The sequence below is a fragment of the Natator depressus genome, chromosome 13 (genome assembly GCF_965152275.1).
Source record: "Natator depressus isolate rNatDep1 chromosome 13, rNatDep2.hap1, whole genome shotgun sequence".
NCBI lineage: Eukaryota > Metazoa > Chordata > Testudines > Cheloniidae > Natator > Natator depressus.
This window is the reverse complement of record NC_134246.1, coordinates 12,599,788-12,615,994: the sequence shown is the minus strand read 5'-3', so window position 1 is coordinate 12,615,994 and position 16,207 is coordinate 12,599,788. Positions and strand designations below refer to the sequence as shown.

At 38.4% G+C, this 16,207-nt stretch overlaps 1 protein-coding gene across 2 annotated transcripts in view; it reads right to left on the bottom strand.

Moving 5' to 3' along the window:
• BMP7 (bone morphogenetic protein 7) overlaps nucleotides 1-16,207 on the bottom strand; it is a 56,423-nt gene that overhangs the window by 31,732 nt on the left and 8,484 nt on the right. The window lies entirely within an intron of this gene.

The following is a 16,207-nucleotide window of genomic DNA, read 5'->3' as shown; positions in this document are numbered from 1 at the left end:
CAAATTCATTATCAGGGTGTTAACTCTGAAGTGTAAAGATTTCAAGCTTTTCCCCCAACAAGCCTTTTAAGTCACCTCCATCTCGGCCAGCAAGAGGGAGGAAAAGAGGAGACCTAGCCCCATCCCTGTGTTAAAACCTCTGCCTCTGGAGTGCCAATAATGCAAATCACCTCCCAACCTTCCTGGATGTTAAATGCCCCCATTTCGCACTGCTTTACTGTCAAAACTTCTAGCTTCCTCGCAGCAGCTCTTACATTGCAATTATGGGTTTTTAATGTGTGGCACATTGCAGACTGAATATGTGAAGGCAGCATAAAGTGAATTTAATTTCGAAATGTGTGCAGTGTGCCTATTTTATCATTAATTTTAACAATTAATGCACTAAAGGTCTTTTTTTTTTTTTACTGTACTCGGGGCTGCTGAAGAACTTGCCACTAGAGAATAAAAGCAGGAGCCTTTCTGCAGAACTTAGGTCCAGCTTGGTACAGAGTACACAGGACCGCAGCTAATATTCCCTTACAATGTACACTGTGTCTGATATAGCAATAGTAATGGCAAATGTTTATAGTATGGTAATGTCTAGAGGTTCAGACAGAGAGAAGGGCTCCATTGTGCTAGGCACTGTTCAAACAGAGTAAGAGGCAGTCCGTATTCTGAAGAATTTACATCTAAATAGACAAAGGAAGGTTGGGGAAACAGGCACAAGGAGATGAAGTGACTTGCCAAAGGTCATGGAGCATGTCAGTGGGAGAGCTGAGATTAGAACCAGGGTCTCCTAGGTATTAGTCCAGTGCTCTGTCCAATAGACCTCACTGCTTCTAAATGCACAACTCAGGTAATTTTAAGTTTAAGATTTTCTTGGCAACATTGGTCTTTTCGATGGGCCCAATTCTCTTCGGACAGCAGTTTTTGTGCACTGATGTAAATCTACTGACTTCAACTGAATTATTCCTGATTCACACCAAGTGAGAGATCCAATCATCAGTGTATAAAGTGCTATTTAAATTTACAGTGCTATATTGTACATATGTTTAATAATATTACAGTTACTGATGAAGCACCAGTGAGCCACTCCCTTGCAGTGGAATGGATTGTGGATAGTCTTGTGGAATCAAATAGTAAATCCAACCATATCCACAGAAGTGAGTCCAATACTATTTTATAGTTGGCTTTACCTTCCTCTTCAACTCATAGATTATATCTACTAATAATTTTGTGGTTCTCAATTTACTGCTGTATGGTAGCCTTTGAGGGACACACCATTACAGTTGACAGTAATAATTGGGATTCATCTTAATGCAGGCTTTTATGTATCTACCCCTCACTCCCTCTAACCTCTCCAAGACAGAGGCAATCAATTTCAGTAAATGCTTTAGCATGTTGGGCATTCTAAGCATGCATTGAATGAACACAATTATTGCTCCAAAACCACTCGTTCTAATCCTCACTCTGCTGCTGATGCCCAATGTAGCCTTATATAGGTCACTTCGTCTCCCTATATCTGAACACGGGGTGTGGTGTGAGAATTCATTAACGATCTAAAACTCTTTGAAGATGAAAAGTGCCACATGAGTGCTAAGTACAAGATTATTAAAAATGCCTTGTCTGGTTTCCTCAAAACTATTCCAGGCAAAATAAAGTTCACTGTTAAACTGACAGAGTATAATTTCAGCCCCAAAGGAATTTGTTTGTGCATAAATTATAAGGGAGTAAAAAAATAAAAAGAGAAAGAGAGAGAGATGTTAGAACAGAATGGATCCTGTACCCACAACGATTGAGTCACTGATATTATATTGGGTGTTTTTAATTCTATTTCTGGATAAGCTCACTGGTAGTAGGGTGTCTTTCAGAGAGTTCCAACAGCAGGATATACAGATATACCTACTTCCAAAAACACTTATGGATGAATTTTCAAAGGAAGATGCAATGGGTGTTTTTAAGTATGAATATGCGTGTGTGATGGCCACCATCTTAGCCAACACTTCACACAGTGAACTGGAGAGTCTGGATCCGAAAGCATTGGCCTCTACAACTTGAGCTAAGGCGCTGGGCCCTGTATCTAGGGGCTATAACAAACAACTATCCTCTGTGAATTGGGTTTGGGGGGTCAGAGTGATCTCACACACAGTGAGCAGCGGGCTACTTACTTTCTCTGCTCAGAACAAGCTTGTCCTGAATGTTTGAGGCACACAGCTGTTCAAAGCCTGGGACATCTCGTACCCTACATTCAGATGCAAAAATGGCTGTTTGATGCCTGACTCACTGGGTACATATGAAAAGGAAAATTCTTATGATTGCAACTAAAGCACGCATTGTTGAGTCCTATGATAATTAAATCCCACTACTATGAAAAAATCAATGGCCCAGAGTCATGAAGTTAAGATTCCCAAACTCTGAACTTTCCCAGACTTTGGAGATGTTTGGATATAGGGTTTTGGTTTGGGCCATCTCTAGTGTTAAGAGAAACATTCCTATGGCTATATAGTCATTAAAATCATGAAAATATGTGGATACGTAACTAAAGAAAGAATCCCAAGAAACCCTTCAACTCAGTGTTTGTTTTCCCTCTTTTTCTTTGCACTCTGGATGTATTTGCTGACCCAGAAGTAACAAATCCTTTCAGAACTCATTTATGAGAAACACTGACCCTGAATCAACATCTGTTAGATGACTGCAGTAAATCTTATTACATAATTAAACACCAAAATCTATGCTAAAATAATGCTAAGGGTTTGACCTTGTTCTCATAAGAGCAAGATACTTCATAATGAAGGCTGAAATCCTATCCTTAATTCATGGTGCTGTGCTTTGATATTTGTGCACATATGGTACAGTATAGAAGATCAGGCACTGTTTGTTAGACCCCAGCAATACCTTAAGCACAACAGCATGAGGTGAGCAGGGGAGTTTTGAATTTCCTATTTTTGGTGGGTGTTAGTTAGACCTTTGACAATACTGCAATATGGCTGTTTCTGATTAATTGCATGAGAAGTGTTAGCTGGAGGTATTTTCAAGAAAAGGAAAGAAAAAATGGTCTGATTCTATTTGAAAGGTGTTCACTGTTACAGTGAGACAATAGAATTGTTATAGCTCTTTGCATGTGACTGTAGTTTCTCTCTTAGGCCCATAAAATGTCAGTGATCCCTGCTGACACAACAGACCATCATGAGAACCTTTGAGGCATTCTGAGGGGATTTAATCTAAGGGGTTCATGAGCCATTATATATTTCAGTGACTCTCTTGGAAGTCATGGTGGCCTACCTTGTCTATGGAAATTTGTGGGATATATAATTAAATACAGGCTTTCACCTACAGATTTAGAGTAACCATTGGCCCCCTTGTTGGAAACCTCAGCAGAGACAAAGATGATGGAATTACCATGACATACTGGCAGGAGAATATGAGAGGCAGCTGGCATTGCCGCTCTCCCTGCTGCACCTGCTCTGGGTCAAAGAGAGGACATAAAATAAGAAGAGGATACAACCCATATAAAAATAAATGGGAGAATGTACCCTAGTAATTATCTGCCTTTAAAAAAGAAAACCATCCAGTAAAATTGTGAATGGAAGTATGCATTACATTCAGGTAACTGCATATACAAATGCAACCCTCTCTCCATTTGCATGTGCATATACTCAGTTTATGTAAACTGTGTGTGCAAATGAGATGTTTGGTTAAATGTAGGCCTCAAAATCCACTCATCCAGAGTGAGTTGAATGGGTGGGCTAAGAAGAACCCCATGAACCCTTTATTGTAATTGCTTCAAGAGAACATGTGTTGCAGTTCATTGCAGCAACATTAGGTGATGATCTTCTAGCAATCCGTTACTCCTTTGACATGTGCCTTTGTCTGAGTGGGAAAGGAGACGCTGAGGAACAGATGAAATCCTAGCACCAATGAGCTAAGGAGCAGTGGGTCATGACAGAAGGAGCAGGACACCAGTGGAGTGTTTGCGGAGGGGGAGCAGAACAGAGCAGCAGACTTAGTTGTCATGGTAGCAGGTAAATATGGGGGTTCCAGGGGCATAATTTCAGAAAAATTTGAGGGCAAAGGGGAGTGGCAAAGTTGTGTCCCCATATCAAACATTATTATGATTATATTATATTCTGCAATGTTTGGGGTAAAAAGTGGAGCATATGAAAAGTTGGGGGGTGGCCAGAACTCCCCCCCCTTCCCATTCCATAGCAAATGAGTCGGGCCTTGGTTGGAAACACAGAAGTAAATCTAGTTTGTTTGAAAATCTGGCCTCTGATTTTCTGTCAACAATTTGAATAATACTTTGTGTGACTATCCAGTACAGAAAGGGCCTGTGTTCTCTGTGAAGTCTTGATGATTTATGTTCCTTCGGACCTGCTATGTTTCTGCATTGCAGTGATGCAAGGTGAGGCAATGTGGCATAACATGAAATGACAGTGAACAGTTAAAAGAAAACACACTGGATAGTTTTGCTCAGTCGTAATGGTGACTGAGCACCTGATCCAGATGTATGGGAATACTGGAGATACAAATGCTAAAGAATCCATGGCATTTGAAAGCTGCAAAATCTGCTCGACAGATTCAGATTATTTCTAAGTGTTTTGACACAGCCCTAAATTTATTGCTTTAGACATAACACTTGTAATATCAAAATACACTCATTTTAACAGAGCTTGAAAATAACCCTGATCAAACATTCAAGAATTCTACGTGTTACACCTCAAGCTAAATGAGCAGTTCTACCAATGACCACATTTTAATGTCTGATATCTCTGTGTCTAGGGTAAAATGTACCTCATTGGAAAGCTAGAAATCTTGTTTCCAGGCCTAGAGGTTTTCAAGCTATAGGACATTAAGGCTGGGATTAAGCATACCAGTTCTCACTGAATTCCAAAGGAACTGGGTGCGTAACTCTTTTAAGCTCCTTTGAAATCACAGTTAAAAATCACATCATTCTGATTATCGTTATATCTTTTTTCCCTCTATTTTGATTCTTGATCCAATTTTAGTGTTTGCTGTCTTGAAAACTGTTAGAACTAGAGCCTATGCTGTAACTCAAGCAGCTCACAAGAATATCAGCAGCTATAATAATGTCAGAATTGAAGGCAGGGAAGGAATAAGCAAGACATCAACATTTGTTTTATTAATTATTATCTATGTAAAACTTTCAAAGTTGTACCTCCTCTATAGCTCTGTCTCTCAACAAGGTCAGAGAAGCTGTTTAGCTCGTGCACTGCTGCTCTCATTGGAAGCAATTTTTTTTCTGTGTTCAAGAGGACATACAATGGCCCAATTGCATGAGGAGAAGAAAAGAGTAAGTCTGAAACATGTTTGCAGGATCATGGCCTAAGTTAAGAGGAGAAAATATCAGACTTCACTCTTTTCTTCACCTCAGCATTAACAAACACTTTAGCAGAGATTGAGCACAGTTTTCTTAACTAATGTGTGGAGAGAAGTTTTTTTCTTACAGCGGTGCTATAGATTGCATCATTCTACATGGTATGAACATGTAAAAATCTGCTGTGTTTGACTTCATGTTTCAAAACACTGCTCCCCTTGACACGTTCACCCATGTGGAAAATGACTGTCCCACTCGTACAGACAGAGCCAACCATGCTCAATACTAGTTGTAATAAAGCATGGTCAGCCTGTGTTATACTCAGTCATGCTTTGTTACAACAGAAACTAAACTCTGTTGACTCTGACATCAACAGGGCTATTCCTTTGATTACATGGACGATGGGGATCTGTGCTTGATACCTGATGTCAAGTAGGCCAGAGTTTTAAGTATGGGCACAGTCATAGCACGTATGTTATTTAGCAGAAAGAAACTGTGCTAAAACCCTGCTAGGACAAACAGAATAGCATTATTTCAACTGTAGTGCTGACAAGTTCAATATGTAAGTCAAAGGTACCATGAATCAGAGGAATAATTTTGCAACAATTCATATGAACTTTAAAAAAAAAAAAGGCATTCAAAGGCACTAAGGATCTGATTCCAAGCCCATTGGAGCCAACTGGAGTCTTTCCATTAACTTTCATAGCTTTGAATCAGACCCTAATTCAGCACTGCAAAATTCTGCTCACCTAAAGAAAGTAATTATTTTTATGCACAAGTAAAACGTATGAGTTTTTCATAATCATCAAGGTAAAGTGTTATGTCACAGCTAGGTATTATTATAATTAGTATTCGTAATAAAGAATGGGTGAGCAGATTTTTTGCATGGGTTGGTAAATCCATACTTTAATCCTCCTGGAATGTTTTGATGGTGCATTTGGAAAGTATTTTGAATATTTAAACATACATGACAAAATTATCACTAGAAAATTTGTTTATTATTTTTGTATAAGGCATTTTATTAAAGTCTCTGAACTCTTAGTGATCTCTAAATATAATGATGACTTTCTATTATATGGAGAAATTAGAATGTTGCTTCTTTCCAATTCACAAAGTTAAAAAAAAAAAGTGCCAAAAGGAATGTGCAGTAGGATGCCTGTAACTTCTTTTATCCCAAAAAAGGCCATGAGGGATTTGTGAAGGACTTTAATCTCAAATAGATTAAAGGTCCTGAATTCCTGAGGCTGAAAGATAAGTCAAAGGAAAATAGATTCCAAAAGACACCACCACCCCACCAGCAGCTTATAACACATGTAATAGTCTCTGCTCCAGAATCGTCAACCCAGTTGCCTATGAAACCCACCAGGGATTCAGACACAGGCCAATGAAAAAATCTGCCACATCTTGGCATCAAACATCTTGTTTAATATCTTTTCATATGCCATGTATGCCTATGGTAATTGACCCCGCTGACAGAAGTAGGTATAGATTGAAATGGGAAGGAGAAATCTTTTCTTTTAGCAATTTCAGATCTATGAGAAATAGAAATTGTTTCTTAGGTGATCACTACAGCTAAGATTTTCAGACCATTTTGGTACATATTTGCCTGCCTTATGTGTGCAAGCATTTAGGGTGACTGAGTGCACAAACTGGTTAACTGCACATTCAATCAGATAATTTTGTATACATCAATACATCTATTTGATTTTTGCATGCACAATTTTTTGCACACTTGCACAATTTTAATACTAAAAAAAATCTAATTAGCAAAATACTCTGAACTTAGCAGAAGCTTTCTTGCATTAAGTTCATTTTAAAAAGATCAGAGGCTTGCACTTTCAAAAGTGATGGGTTTGGGTGCCTCAGTTTCTGAATGCTCAACTTGAGACACCTTCATTGGGCCTGATTTTTAGAAGTTGGGGTGCTCTTTCTGGAAATCAGAATCCTTTTAAAGTATCTCAAGCTGGGCACCCAAAATCACTAGTCACTTTTAAAAATGTTGGCCCCTTCTCTTTAAGTTAGTGAGGTCCAAGGTTGAAGAAAGCAAACTAAGGGCCAGATTCAGCATTCCTTGCATACCCAAAACTTTCAATGAAGCCAGTGGGAATCTTGGCTGAGCAAGAAGTGCTGAATCAGTCGCTATATTCATCTAAGCAGAAGGGAGAGTATAAGGGGGATTGCAATAATGATATTCCAAGCCACAGTCTACTAAAGGCACATGGTTCCCTCTACACTGCACTTTACAGCAAAAATTACAGGGCTGTTGTGGTAAATTTACAGTGGCAAGAATTTGGATCTGTGACTGGTTTTAATTCATTCAGTCCTCTTGGCTAAAAGATTAACATACTGAGATTAGGGAGCTGAAACAGCAGTTAAAGAAATACCTTACATTGGGAATTCTGGAAACTGAGGAGAGAAAATGCCCTTGATTGTGAATAATTGATGTGAAATGTCCCTTTATTTATAACCGTGCTAATACAGTATTTGGAGGATGCTGTCAAATCGGACTGCTGCGAGCTCTCCGGCCATTCTAAAAATGACTGAATTACTTGGAGAAAACTAAAGAAAAACAAATGCAGTCTTGATTTTTATTGGTGAGATAAGTTTACTGAAAAATACTGTGTTTTATTTATAATTCCATAATACATCACATCATCAGCAACTGCCACTATCCTGCCACTTTTAAAATCACAAGTTCCCTCTAATATTATTATCATCATCCTAGTAGCACCTGCAATGTGCTGAGTGCTGTACCAGTAACTTGCAAATAGTCCTCAGCTCCTTTTTCCATGGCCTGGCTCTGATTTGCCCTTGCATGAGTGAGCAAGGAGAGAGGGTTTCCACAAGGAGCCCTCTTGAGCAGCATGCACAGGGCAGATCATAACAGTAGTGCCTGCACCTTGTGGGAGAGCATATCACCTAAAAAGAAGTAGGAGGAGTGCTGTCATGTGCCCCTTCTGCATTAGCCCCTGGGCTAGGGTGGCCAGCACTCCAGCAGAGCACCATCCTGATGGAGAGGGCAACCCATGTACACACTAACCAGTCACACAGTGATTGTGACTCCTTATGCTCCCTCAGGGACAGTGCAATACAGCCCTTTGCAGAAGGTTGTGTGCTGAGCTCATCATTTGCCAGTACTCAATTACTCTATGGAATGGAACCATTTTAAGATAAATAATTTGTGCTCTCATCTTAGAATCTCAAAATGTATTGCAACAATTAAGCATCATAATACCCCTCCGAGGAAAGTCGTTATTGTTACATCCATTATACATACGGATAAAGTGAAGTACAGAGAGGGTAAGTGACTTATCTGAAATGGCACAGTAAATCAGTGGCACAGATGAGCATAGAAACCAGGGGCCTGATTCAGCTCAATAGCATAAAATAAGATCAGAACAAACAGACCCTCTCCCCCAAGTCCTGATTTCCAACCCCAAGAGTCACCATTTAGAAACAGGAGGTTGAGAAGTACTTAGTACTTATTGCTGTAAACTCATGAGGTTCAGTATTTGTTCTACAGGGAAACAAACCTCTGGAGTTAATGTTTTGCCCTTAACCATAACTTCATTTTTTTAGCTTTTCATCATAAAAATAGTGTTGCCAATGACATCACCTAGCTGACAACCAAGCAGGGAGCTTCCAAAAGTCTTCCAAAACACTGACTCCTTGTTGTAAATTCAAGACTGCTAATCGCAATGGTGCATATCACATCTGTACTAGGCTTCAGGACTGGAAAGAAGCAACCTCCCTATTGCCGGATGGAATTGGGAAAGATGTTTTCAGTCTGCACATGCATCAGCATTAGCCATTTCTTTGTCAACAAATCCCTTAAAACAGACTATTTCTATTATGTACAGATGTCCAAGAAATAATGGAATACTGTACTACAAGATTAAACACTTTAATGTCAGCATATGTGCTGCAGGACTCTGAACAATGGTGTCATTGTACATGTACCAAAAGGGAGGGCTGAGGGAAGATGGGTTTAATTATGTCTAGAGCAGCAGCAAATTCTTCCCAAATGGAGTTGAACTCCAGCAAGCAAGGATGCATAGACTGGAGACTGATAATAAAACAAAGTGTTTGTGCCCTTTCTCATATTTACGCATTAGGCTTGAAATGGCAAAGCTAGTCTTACCTGTCTGATTTCATAAGAATGGTGCTGAACCACCTGGCTTCCTAGAATTGCTGCCGCAACAGGAAGTGATGAGGTCAGATGATACTGGAAACCAGCACATCCTGTCATCCCACATGTTACCCAGGAGTTTTTGAACATTAGCAACATTAAAGTTTGCAACTATTAGATCTTTTGCTACTGACAAATACTAAAACAAGTTATCTTGTCATAAACTCATGGCAACTTGGGATCATTGCACTTGAAAGAACACTATGCCTTGGGGCCATTTCTCCCCTCTGTATTTTACTGTTGGACCAACTGGAGAGAACATTGTTTTCAGACTATGATTTTTTAATTTCTTCTCCATTCTTCTTGCTGAGCATGAAGAAATTGAAAAATAACTTTACTCACAAGGAAATGGTTTTCAAGCTCATATACCTCTAATTATCTTTCTACTAGAAGTAGATTATTTTTTTCAAACAGCCTTCTGTTCCTTATTAGTATGTGTGTATTATTATATAGCATAAAGTTACCTACTACAGCAAGCAACAACATTTGCAAAACTGGTATAGAAAGGAGGACTGGATTCTGGACTGGTACAGCTGGTTTAAGGTATTTTAGAAGTAAATGAAATCAAATGAGAATTTATAATCCTTCCTGAGGTCTGGATTCCATCAGACTAAACTCATTAGGCATTAAGGTGCAGGTGCAGCTAAATAAAGGATTGTTCTGCTTTCTTTAATACCATAGATTCACATCATGAGTTCAAAATAAAAGTCTTTTAAAAGCGCACATATATATTTTGTATATCTACTGGCAAGCCTTAAAAGAGAGTTGATGGAATCCTCATATGCCTCATTTCTGTCAATGGAATATGCCCATTTCTGCACTGATATTAACTAAGTACTGTACTGGAGAATTGTGTGGAAATAGACCTCTTTATCTTGAAATGTTTAATTTTATTTTCATGTTTTCCCTTCATCTTCCAAACACCTGCCCAGATAAATAACACAGATCTAATTCCTCCTTAAATGTTTTATTGTCATTACAATTAGAGTATACCCAACATTACACCAAATCTTGGAGCCAACCACACAGACCCTCTGGGAGGAGCACAGAGGGCATCCAAAGCTCTGAGGATTTGCAGGATTGAGACCTTTTGATGGTTTATGGTTACACACACAAAAAATCCAAGAATCAGTTTGCCAGGTTTTAAAGCAGACAGCTGGTTGGGTTTCCTAGCTTCGATCCCAAATTCCTGTGTTGTTGAGAATGTAGTTCACGTGACATTACAAAATAATCAGGAAAGATCAGATATGTGACTGATGCGAATCTCAGTCCTTGATTGTAATCAATAGAATTTACAGCTTGGAATGTATACATTCTGAGTTGTGCTGTGATACAGTAATAGATTAGAGCTTTTGAGCCTCTCTGTGCAGCAACAAATATCTGCATCTTTCTAGGTCAAGCAGTCTCTGGAAGATTACAGATCCTTGCTGTGCCAGGGGGACTGCAAACTATTCGGGGAAAGGTATAGCTACCCTGGAAGTGAAAGCTTAGTAAGAGTAAAGATCTTCCTTTGGACCCATACTGTGGAGTTTTACTGCATATTTCTCTGCGATTTCTCTGTTGGGATCAAATGTAGAATACTGCATACTGTGATGCATTACGTACAAAAGATCTTAAAAATGCTGGTTTTGAGAGCAGAATTTCATCTTAGTTATTCCAGCCAGAGGGGTCAGCCTCTTTCACTACTGCAAATAGTGCTAAGTGACCCATTTCACATTTTAATTTGAGACCCCACTCTTCTTGTGTGCCACCAGGCCAATTCAGATCAACTGGGCTGCTCCTGTTCACAGCTTTCTGGATTTGAAAGTTTGGGAGCTGAAGACAGCCCTTGGCTCAGAGTGCACAGACCTTCACTATTCAGTCTAAGACCCAGGTATTCTCTCAGGCTTTTGCCTGAGATGATACCTGGGCAATTCATATAGCTTATTCCTTTGTGGGAAGGGAGGCTAAAATAAAGATTAATTATTTTCATTGACAAAGAGCAATGAATTAAGTGCTATTTTAATAATTTAGTATATGTGCTCAGGAACTTTGAGATGGGCGAATTAAAAATACAAAAATATGCATAGGTCTACTGGGGCATTGTGTATGGAATGATGGTGGTTTTGCACGCTGATGGCCATTTTGGGGGTTTTACTTCAGAAATACTTTTAGGCCATGTGTCCTTTAGAGTTCAGATTTTGTTGGCCTACCCTCTATTACTAAGGTCATCTGGGAATAGGGAGAGACATATTTGTAGCAGTTTAGCATAATATACAGGATAGAGGCTCTCACTAACATTGGACCAAAGCCATCTCCTGGAGTCAATCCCTAACAAATAGCAATTTTTTTCAGGTACAATTTTTTTGATTGCAGTACTTTTGTATTAGATTAGCTGCTGTAGTACTCTAGTTTCCCCAAGTCAATTTGATATGAATGAAATGAATGCATGAATGCGACATAATTCACACTCTATTGTGTTGCATTTTTCAAAACAGTGCATGAATGAGGCCATGAGATTTATGCACAAGGGGAGTTAAGTGTCCCTCATAGGACCAGAACATAGAGCATTCTCCTCCAGTTTGGTCTGTTGCCAACATGTCACGTTCAAGTGCTGTACTGCTTTGCCTTAGGACTTTAACTGCCAATTATCACTAAAGAAAGGAAAAAAAATCATAAAAACTTTGGACATGCTGACTTAAATAAGCAGTTATGTATACTACATCATTTATAATGAAATGGATTTGTCAGCAAAGTAAAGGCTACTGATACCTAAAAGAGATTTAGGCTTGCTGGAGTATTTTTTATTCTGGATTCTTTAATACATGCCTGTTTCTTCATTCCTTGGGTTGGCCTTAATGTGGCACAAACATTGACCGGTTTCTGTGGGTCATGTAGTCAAAAATTCCTGCAGTTTTTATTATAATCCATGCCACTGAGTTGAAAGAGCTTGAAGTGAGCTCTAGCTCACAAAAGCTTATGCTCAAATAAATTTGTTAGTCTCTACGGTGCCACAAGTACTCCTTTTCTTTTTGCGAATACAGACTAACACGGCTGCTACTCTGAAACCTATTGTAGTCAGTTACCAAAATCCCCTTCGCTTCAATGGGAACAGGATTTGACCATATCTGTGATTAGCATCCCTTTTTCACCTGTCTCGGTGGACAGACTGTTTCACCATGTAGTATAAGAGATTCCACTTGGGCCCAAGTATGGAAAGATCTTGATCTTTTAGTGACCCTGTCGTATAATTAAATGGCTGTTTAGTCAAAATCTTCTCTTTCCACTGTCAAGGATGGTGAGATCAATAGTGATTATTTTCAGCTATTCCTTACTGAAGCTTAGTACAAGTATATTTGTGTCATTAGGGGGCCCAGTGGTAAAGCAGTTAAAATACAAGTGGGCATGTTTATTGTTTCCTCTAGAAGGAAACAACCAACCACCAGCAGCCCTGGATTTTCCCGGTTTCAAATAAACATTTATTGTTCCATGTAGCTAACAGACTGTGAGGCTAAAGTTACATTTTTTCTTAAAACAACAACAAAACCCCTCCCTTCTCTTAATAATTGCTGAATTTTTAAGTCTATGTTCAGAAAGGGGAACTTAAACCCAGCAGAATGTTTATAGCACCACACAAGGTTCAGGAAAAGTGATGGACAGTATTCTTTATTAATCTCTAGAGAGTCCCCCTAGGGTTATAATTATTACATAGTAATAAATAAATAAATAAAAGTAGCAAGACTGAAATGTTCAGAGTCTTTTGAATGGTAGCAGCAATTAGTTTTAAACTTCTTGAAAACTGGGAGGTTTTGGGGGGGGGGGGGGTTTGGTTAGCTTCCTGCATGCCAGCATAATGGGTACCGGTGTTCGGTTCCTGCTAGTTATGAATATTTGCCATTTTGGATTTTATAGATTATAGACATATGATAAGAAAAAAATCACATATTAAAATAATCATTCAAATCCTAATAAGTTGTAAGAACAGAATTCATTATTTATAATTTTTAGCTCTTGTATAGTGCTATTAAAATGATAGACCAGGTCTTGTATCTCCACTTGGAAGCAAAGCTCCTATTGTCAATTGGAGTTTCAGGCATGAATTAGGCCCCAAGTAAAATAAATTTACCTCTTAACTTAAATTACTACTCACAAATATTGATGCCGTGTTATTTTACAAATATTTTTGGTACTTCTTCCAGGTCTTTTATTTATTTACTTCACTGCCATTGAGCTGTAGAGACCACAAACTGGTAAAATGTTAGGATGTCTACAATCCCACTGACTCCAACAAGATGTGATAACTGGAGGCAGAATTTAGCCCAGTGGCTGCATTCATGGAGTTAAATCATGCCCTGATTTACAACACCATCAAAGTTGATGAAGACGCTGTGCCAGATCCTCAGCTGTTGTCAATTGTTTTGACTCTGTTGCCTTCAGTGGAGCTATTCCAGTTTAACTGAGGATCTTGGCCTGATTACATTGACAGGGTTGCATAGAGGTGTAATTCAGAGCAGAATCTGACTCATTGTTAAGATGCAGGCTCTAAAAAGGAAATTTTTTCCTACTTGAAAGCAATTGTGACTGGAAAGACAACTTTTTTTAAAAAACAACCCCTGGAATGATAATTGGCTTGGTCTATGTGAAGTTGTTCCCTCATTAGGAACATAGTCAAATGAGGATCATGCTAATTTTAAAAAAGAGGATGGCAGTGTGTGGTTTTTAAAAGCTTCCCATGAAGATATAAGTAAAAGGATTTTTCTCTACTACAAAGCCTGCATAGTTTCCCAGGCCAGGTGGACCTGATAGTACTGGCTGCATGCTGAAATATCTCATCCCCACCCTTCAGGCACTTTAACTGTAAGCCTTTCCAGACACACTGACTAAACACTTTCAAGATGAACCTAGAAGGGTGGTGGTGGTTGTTATTTTAGCCATAAGCTAAGTATGAGCTTGTTGATCTCATTGCAAAATGAGCTTTTACAAACTTTGAGGAGTATTTGTATCATCTTTAAAAGGGCAGAATCAGCAAAACTCAAAATCTGAACATTGAAAATTCACAGCTCTTCTATTTTCAAAACAAGACAGAGTTTTTACTCAGCATAAAATTTAATTCAGCGTGACAACAAAAGAATCTAACTTGGAAGCAGTTCCAGGAAGATAAAGATGGTAAAGAATAACATGGGACCTCAGAGATGCAACAGAAACTTAATACTCTATGGATAGAATTTTTCAGACAGTTTGGAAATAGTTGAAGGTAATTTATGAGAAGACTTGAGTGACAAAGCACATTACTTGAAGTGCCTTTCCTTCACTAGGCACTTTCTAAATTCTTTCTGTTTCATTTCTTTACTCTCAGGAGACTTTTAAATCCACTGAACCAAAACAACACTTTGTTTGTTGGTATAGTGCAACACTGGCACAGATGGTAGAACACTGCACCTGTTCCAATAAAATGGGAAATTTGTAAGATACAAAACCATAGCACTCATTAACAGAAGTGTGGTGAAACATGGACAGTTTGTACTTTCTGAATACCTTCCTGGAAAGAAAAAAAAAACAATTCTTGTTTTTATCATGTTAAATTTAAAATAAAATAGATGCATTTAATCAAAATTTTAGCTCTTTTTTGTGTAAGAGACAACGTATGTTAAAGTAAATATGAGTACCTCTGACTTAATTTAAAAAAAAAAGCAAATAATTTGGTTTAGGTACTCCTATTTTTTAAACAAAACCCCTTTCTTGGTATTTTTAATCAAACTGACAATCTAAATATACAAATTCTGTCATCCTTATTCATGCTGAGCAGTATCTCACTGGCTAGTCTCAGAGAAATAAATGGGGCTACTCAAGGAGTAAGGTATTATTATTGCAAGTACAGGTGACAGAATCTGTATCATAATAATCAGATAACAAAAATGTCAGTTTTAAGCTGCCAATAAATACATAAAAGCATGCCGGGAATAATTGCATCCACAAAATCACTCTTCACTATCAGCGAAATTCACTATTTAAGGATTATCTTTGGCGCACAAGTAATATGCTGTATAACATTTGACAAAAGAAAAACTGGATCCTAAATGAGAAGGAACATTAATTGATAGCTAAACAAAATATAAATCACTTCAAACATTTCTCCCGATGATCAGTTGCTATTGTGCAACAACCCATACATCTCTCTCACACTCACACTCTCTCTCTCACTCTCTCTCTCTACAAAATGTCATGAAAATTCCTAAGTATCATTTAATTTTGGCAGCTCTGCACTGTAAAGCCATTTATATAAAACTGTGGTTGGCAGCTCTCACTCTTCCATGGGAACAAATTAACATTGGCATTCCAAACACAGGAAAGTAAGGAAATTAGAAACACAGTTTATATTTGGCCAGCACTTTGAAATACTGTACCATGCTACTGATGTCAATTAATGAAAAGCAGAATTTTGCGGAGAGGGTCTGGTTTTGAGACATATTAACACACGTTAAATATGCTTGCACAGGAACTAGATTGTAAGCATCTTGGTTCCAAAACAATAAAGCAATTACACTAAAACTTGTAGTCTCAGAGTTGCCATTAATTCAATCCACTCAATCTGGATCTCTCACGGATTTTCACTGCACTCAACATGTAGCTGACACAAATGTTTAAAACAATGAGAATGTTACTCTGGGGCCCAATTCTGTATTCTTACTCACAGGCATTCTTGTAGAAGTCAATAGACCTGATTC